The sequence below is a fragment of the Gracilinanus agilis genome, chromosome 2, assembly GCF_016433145.1.
Source record: "Gracilinanus agilis isolate LMUSP501 chromosome 2, AgileGrace, whole genome shotgun sequence".
Classification (NCBI taxonomy): Eukaryota; Metazoa; Chordata; class Mammalia; order Didelphimorphia; family Didelphidae; genus Gracilinanus; species Gracilinanus agilis.
In genome coordinates, this window is record NC_058131.1 from 700,699,053 (window position 1) to 700,706,776 (window position 7,724).

The 7,724-nt window shown below is 40.1% G+C and overlaps 1 non-coding gene across 1 annotated transcript; it reads right to left on the reverse strand.

Annotated features, from left to right (window-relative positions):
* Nucleotides 1-2,641: 2,641 nt before the first annotated feature.
* On the reverse strand, nt 2,642-2,749 carry LOC123238359. Its single transcript, XR_006505556.1, has one exon. It is a non-coding gene; the product is annotated as a U6 spliceosomal RNA (small nuclear RNA).
* Between the last annotated feature and the right edge of the window lie 4,975 nt (nt 2,750-7,724).

The window sequence follows — 7,724 nt, forward strand, 5'->3', positions numbered from 1 at the left end:
GTCCAAAGGGCCCTGCCGGCTCTGACATTCTATAATTTAAGGCTTCTTCCAGTTCTGACATTTTGTTCTATGTTCTAAAGGCCCTCCCAAATAGGACACAGGGTTTTATTTTATTCATTCATTCAATCATTTATTTATTTATTTATTTGTTTGTTAGTTTATTTATTTATTTTTAACCCTTAACTTCTGTGTATTGGCTCCAAGGCAGAAGAGTGGTAAGGGTGGGCAATGGGGGTCAAGTGACTTGCCCAGGGTCACACAGCTGGGAAGTGTCTGAGGCCGGATTTGAACCTAGGACCTCCCATCTCTAGGCCTGACTCTCAATCCACGGAGCTACCCAGCTGCCCCAGGACACAGGGTTTTAAGTTACAAAATGTCAGCACTTACAGTCTATATTCTAAGGTTCCTCCTTCAATTCTGATATTCTGTGTTCTAAAGTCTCTCTCAGTTCTAACAATCTATACTCTAAAATCTTACCAGCTTTGACATTTGACATTCTAATCTTTCTCCCAGCTCTGACATTCTGTATTCTAAGGTTACCCCCTCCCCAACTCTGACATTCTCTGTCCACCCCAGCTCTGACATTCTATGTTCTAACATTCCTCCCAGCTCTGACATTCTATATTCTAAGTTCCTTCTTAGTTCTGACATTCTCTATTCTAGTGTACATTCTAGTTCTGACATTTTGTATTCTAAGATCCCTCTCAGTTCTGACATTCTCTGTTCTAAAATTCATCCCAGCTCTGACATGTTACAATCTAAGGTCCCTCTTAGTTCTGACATTCTCTGTTCTAGAGTCCATCCCAGCTCTGACATGCTATTTTCTAAGTTCTTCCTAGTTCTGACATTTTCTGTTCTAGAGCATCTCCTAGCTGTGACATTCTGTATTCTAAGATCCTTCTCAGTTTTGATATTCTCCGTTCTAAAGCCCATCCCAGCTCTGACATTCTGTATTCTAAGATCCCTCTCAGTTCTGATATTCTCTGTTCTAAAAGTCCATCCCAGCTCTGACATGGTTATATTCTAAGGTCGCTCTTAGTTTGGACATCCTGTGTTCTAGAGTACATCCTAGCTCTGACATTTTGTATTCTAAGGCTGCCCCCCTCCCCAATTCTGACATTCTCTGTTCTAAGGTTCTTCCCAGCACTCTTGACAATCCATGTTCCAGGATCCTTCATATCTCTGATGTTTTATGTTTATGAGCCTGTCCTCCTGAGTAATGGAAACTTAAACAAGAAACATTTCATAGTTTGGGTGTTGGCGAGGTTTCTATCATGGGCTTAGAAGCATGTTTGCTTCTGTTACATTTCTTTCTGGAAGAGTTTGTGTCTCTTACCACAGATCATTACATTAAAAATGACATTTAGGCAGAAAATATAAAAAGATTTTGAAACAGAAATGTAAGTAGGTGTATTAGAGTGTTTGATAAAATACATTAGAGATGTGGCAAGGTACATCATTGAGATTCTGAGTGATGGAACATTCTATAACAGATACCGTTTAAATATTAACAACTCGCTGTTTGACCTTGGACAAATTACCTGACCTCTCTGGTCATATCGGCCTCATCTGTAAAATTAATACAATTCAATGGAACAAACATTGATTGAATCAATGATATGAACTAGATGGTCTTTCCGGAGCCATCCAGCTCTAAAATTCTCAGATTCCCTGAATTTCATTATTGGTTCTGACTTTCAAAGGACATGGATCCCTTTATTGGTACAGTACACATCACCCACGTCTCATCAGGGCAACCAAATAGACTGTGACCTGGAGAAAACAGTCAATTTTGGCCATCTCCAAGATCTCTCTGGATCACTGCACAATCAATTTAGCAGCAGTGTCGGCATAGATGGAATTGGCTGCTCAAGGCGAGTCAAGCTGATTAGTTCTGCCATGCCAAGGTCAGCTGTTTGCCTTGTATAGAGCCTCCATTTTCCTTTCCTCTGCCTTTGCTTCCTGCCTCCAATTCCTTTTCTCCTTCTCCTTCTAAACTCTCAATTTCCCCTTCTTTCTTTCTCCTTTATTTCTTTTCTATTCTACCCCACCTTCACTATTCTCTCTCTTCTTTTCTGTTTTCTCTTTTCCTTTGCATCCTCCTACTGTTTCCTCCTATCAGAGGCCGAGGATGCTGAGAAGAGAGGAATAGTAATGTAACGTAATTGCCAGATTTTACATGAGGACTATTTAGGAGGGTCAGGAAATAACCTTACAGTTGGTGTTGGGTCCTATCAAGCATCCTTGGGGCAGCATTGGAATGACTGACCATGAATGGAGTAGTGAGCTTGAAGCTGAGAGGATATTGGAGTGCCCGAGAGGGTATGAAGGAGTGTGGCTGGGCAACTTGAGTCAGAAAATGACAGAATTGCAGAACAGGAAGGATTCCAGAGGCTCTTTGGTCCAGTCTGTGCCTGAACAATTGCTCTCTTCAACATCACCTTTATCCAGCTTTTCTTTGAAAACCTTTAGTGAAAGAGAACTGATGACCTCCCCAGGCAACTCATTCCACTTTAGTATGAATTATTAGGAAGTTGTTCTAAATGAATCATAAGTCTGCCCCTTTGCAACTTCTCCTCATTACCCCTAGTTTTACCCTCTAGGTCCAAGAAACAGTCACCAATCAATCAAGAAGAATTTTTTTTTAATGGAACGCTTCATGAATTTTGCAAGCCATCCTTGAGTAGGGGCCATGCTAATCTTCTCTGTATTGGTCCAGTTTTAGTATATGTGCTGCCTAAACAAGCACTTAAGAAACATTTAAAAAGAATCAACTGAATTCCATTTTCTCTCCCTTTATTGAAAAAAGAATGCCCCCCCCCCCCAATGCTTTATAACGACTATTCATGGTCAAGCAAGACGGATTCCTGCATTGGTCATGTCCAAATTAGATACATATTCTGTACCCTGAGCCCAATCTCTTTTTTTGAGTCATCAAGCATTTTTATTTGGCATTTATTCTTTTCCAGTCACTGTCCTAGGTGCTAGGGATATGAATACACAGAATGTAACGTTTGGTGCTCTCAAAGGGCTTGCAGATTCAAGAAGATGCATCCCTTTGTTCCCCCTCGAAGTTCTGAAGACCATTGGTCCTTTCCATCTGGTTTGCAGCTAAAGCCTCATACATACATATAAAGTTTATTTATTTATTCATCCTCCCTTCCCCTTTAGAATATTAGCTCTTGGGGGCAGCTGGGTAGCTCAGTGGATTGAGAGTCAGGCCTAGAGACTAGAGGTCCTAGGTTCAAATCCGGCCTCAGACACTTCCCAGCTGTGTGACCCTGGGCAAGTCACTTGACCCCCATTGCCTACCCTTACCAATCTTCCACCTATAAGTCAATACACAGAAGTTAAGGGTTTAAAATGAAAAAAAAAAAGAATATTAGCTCTTTAAATGCTTTTCCATTTGTTCTTTGTGTAATCAGAGCCTATTTGCATAAAATTCTCCTGAATGATGGAGACTTGATTATTTGTTGCCATTCAGAACTTGGGAGAAGAAAGAGCTTGGCCTTCTGGCTTCCAGCTTTTAGAGAGAAGACTTGAGGTACCAGCTTTTCTTCAAGTCCCTGGAGGAAGAGAGACTTAATTTCCCTACTCTCATAGTAGGAGCCCAGAGTCAATAATCTCCTGCAATGAGGAGAGGCTGATGCCAATGGATATTGAGCCTCAGATTACTCCTGGAGATTTCACTTATTGCAGGATTTCTTGACCCATTGCAGGCTCTTCCTATGATCGGCATGGAAGTACACCAAAGAGATGTTGGGGATAAGATGTGGTCTTACCCTAGTTATTTGATTGTGGCATTTCTGAGCTCCATTTAAAAAAATCACATTTTATTTTTCCCCCTATTACATGTAAAAACAATTTTTTAAACATTCATTTTTTAAGATTTGAGTTCTAAATTCTTTCCCGCACACTCTCCCGGCCTTCCATTTCCCTGAGATGGTAAGCAATCTGATATAGATTTTACATATGCAATCATGTAAAACATTTTCCTACATTAGTCATTTTGTGGAAAAGATTTTCTGAGCTCTCTCTAGACTGTTCTGAGCAGAAAATACATGGGAGTGGAGGCTGGAAGAGGTAGCAGGGTGACACTGCATGGGACTCACCTGATTGTGAGGAGAAGAATTGTGTATGAAGCCATTTCTTCTTTTTCTTATCAAAACCTAACTTCTCCTTCTCTTCTTCCTCCCCCTCTTCCTCCTGTTTCTCCATTTTCATGGTTTTAAAACAGGAAAACAACATTGACTAGGGTTACATAATTAAAGAATTTCAGTATTTGAAAGCAAGAAGGGGCTTCTGAGATGACTTAATCCAACCCAGACCCCAAAGGGACTCCTCTCTAAAACATGGCAGATCACAGGACCTTTGGATCCAAATCTAGATTAAGAAGGGGTCTTGAAGGCCACCTAATCCAATCTCCTCCATATTCATGTGAGGAAAAGGAAGTCTAAGGATGTTAATGACTTACCCAAGGCCACACAATCACTTCATAGTCTTGAATCCTCTCCAGGCTACAGTGCTGAATCAGCAATACAATGATCTAAGAGAATTCTTTTTCTTTTTAAATTAATTAATTAATCTAGAATATTTTTCCATGGTTACAAGATTCATGTTCTTTCCCACCCCTCTTCTCTCCCTACTCCTGGAGCTGATAAGCAATTCCACTGGGTTATCCATGTATCATTGTTCAAAACCTTTCGCCATATTATTCATATTTGCAATAGAGTGATCATTTAAAGCCCAAATCCCTAATCATGTACCTGAACTGTGTGATCAACCCTATGCTTTTCTTCTGTGTTTCTGCTCCCACAGTTCTTTCTCTGGATGTGGGTATCGTTCTTTCTCCTAGGTCCCTTGGGATTGTCCTGATCCAAGACAATTCTGAAGGACTTATAATGAGAAAGAACTAATGGAGTCTAAATGCAGATCAAAGCATACTTTTGGGGGATTTTCTTTTCTTTTTGGTCTGTGTTTTCTTTACAAAATGACTAATATAGAAATATGTTTTGCATAACTGCACATGTAAAACCTATATAGAATTACTTGCCTTCTCAGTGAGACTGGAGGGGATGGAGAGAGAGAGGGATGAAGAGAGAGAGAGGGGAGAAAGAGAAGAGAGGGAGAGAGAGAGAAGGAGAGAGAGAGAGAGGAAGAGGGGGAGGGAGAAAGGGAGAGAGAGAGAAGAAGAGGGAGAGAGAGCGATTTGGAATGAAAAAATTTTAGTAAAAATTTGAACTCAGGCCTTCCTGTCTCCAGGCTCAGCATCCTATCTATTTTACCACCAGACTGCCTCAGACACAGTAATTTGGGCCTATGTAAGGAAGAACATACTGAAAACCAAACCAGTAGAATGAACCTCTACACAAATAGCCATGAAGAGGAATCCTAGGTGGGGCCAGAGTAAGTGTTGTGGTGGCCTGTTTCCTCACAAGTATTTCTTAATGAAAAAAAAATTGCTTAAGTTTTTTTTTTTTTGAGAATAAAGAAGTGACTCAATAGAGGAGTTTTACAAATGGAAGCTTTCCCCTGTGTCCTTATAAAGAGAACAGGCAGATGGAGAGGCAGTGTGGCTCAATGGAAAAGGCTTTGGCTCTGGAATAAGAGGACTGGGGTTTGAATCCCGGCTCTAACACTTTCTACCTGAGTGACTGTGAGTCTGTCCCTTCACCTTGTTAAGCTTCAGTTTCTCAATCTGTAAAATGAAAAGATTAGGTTGGACGGGCTCTCAGGCCCCTCTGGCTCTAAATCTCTGAACCTATAACTAGGTGAGTGATATTAAAACTTGTAGCTCAACATTACAGTTTTGTTGGCCCATAAGATTTCACTTGCCCTAATGAATGTTCAGAAGAAGGAAGGCAACCAGGATGCTGAAGGGACTTGCTACATGGTTGACACTTAGTCAGTGATGACTAGCTGAAGAAAGAGAGATTTTGAACCTGGAGAAGAGCAGACTTAAGTGGGGCATCTTAACTGTATTCAAGCATTTGAGAAGCTGTCCTAGAGAAGAAGGGATCATTTTTTTTCTGCTTGGCCTCCCGTGATAGAACCAGGGACAAAGAGTAGAAGATAAAGAAAGGTTGAGATGATGTCATGAAAAACTCCTTAACAATTAGAGCTGTTCAGAAGAAGAATGGGCGCCTGGGGAGGTGGTGGATCTTCCCTTAGTGGAAGGCTTTGAGAGAAGGATGATCACTTGGTGGGCTGTTGTAGAGGGTGTGAGTTGGCCCAGTGACTTCTGAAGTTCCATTCATCTTTGAAATTCTCTGATGAGATAATTGACTTACTGAAATATTAAAGCATGAGACTTCATAAAAACATTATGTGTATGATTAGTATGTAGCAAATTAAAACTGAATGGATGCCACCAAGAACTGGAAGAGATAAACTTGCTGCTCCTTCATCTTCTAAAGAGGTTTCTATTGAAGTATTTCCTGGGCTTCTTCATACATCTCAGATATTCACCTCCTATCCTGAAATTGATAGAAAGAAGACACTGGAGACCATGGCATAGGAATAGTGGCTGAAAAAACCAGGGATGTTTAACCTATCAAAGACTGGACAAGGTGGATGAATATGGAACACTGGTAGAGTAGTATATAACTGAGAAAATCACAAAACTCTTGAGAAATTTAACTAAATAAGAAGGTGAAGGAGAAAAAGGAAAAGTGGAAGGCATTCTAGTGCTTAGCCCATTGCTTGACATGGAGTGCTTAATAAATTTTTATTGACTGACTAACATGGCAAAATGAGTTGAGAGCCTAAGGGTTGAGGAAGTAGGATAATAATTGAATCACTTAAAGAATATTCACATAGAAGAGAGATTGGGTTTTTTCAGCTTGACATTAATGGGCAGAACCATAGAAATTGGTATTTCAGGGATAGATTTTTGACTGAAACAAGGAAAAACTTTAAAAGAACTGGAGACATTCACTAATAGAAGAGGTTGTCTTGGGTTGGGATGGATTCATCTTCCCTGGATGACTTTGAGAGGCTTGCTGAAGCAATAGTCATCTATGGTGATATAGGGGATAGAATGCTGGACTTGGATTCAGGAAGACCTGAATTTGAATCTTGCTTCAGATGCTAACTGTGTGACAGAATAATTTTTTCAGCCTCAGTTTCTTCATCTGTAAAAAGGGGATAATAATAACACTTACCTCATAGGGTTGTTGGGAGGATCAAGTGAGATAATGTAGGAAAAGGGGTTTTGTAAACCTTAAAACAGTATATAAATGCCAGCTATGATGATGAGTAAGAGGAGATTTCTGATGGGGTACAGGTTGTACTTGTGACCTCTGAGGCTCTGGCATCTTGAGGTACTTTGTTAATGTAAATCAGCCCTTGTCAACCAAACAGTATGAACAACATGTAGTGAAGCAGAAGGCATGCTGGTTTTCTAGTTAGACACCTTGGGTTTTAATCTTAGTTCTCCTGTTTACTATTTGTATGACTTTAGATAAATCACATAATTTAATTGGGCTTTAATTTCATCATTTAAAAAATGAGGACTAAATGATTTCTAAGGTTATTTTAACTAGAAATGTTATGAACTCATGAAACTATTTTATAAGATAGAGAACTTCTAGAACTTCAAATTTGGCAGGACTCACAATGATACTTCTCGCTCTCCTCTTTTTTTTCTCATTCTCTTCCTTCCTTCCTTCCTTCCTTCCTTCCTTCCTTCCTTCCTTCCTTCCTTCCTTCCTTCCTTCCTTCCT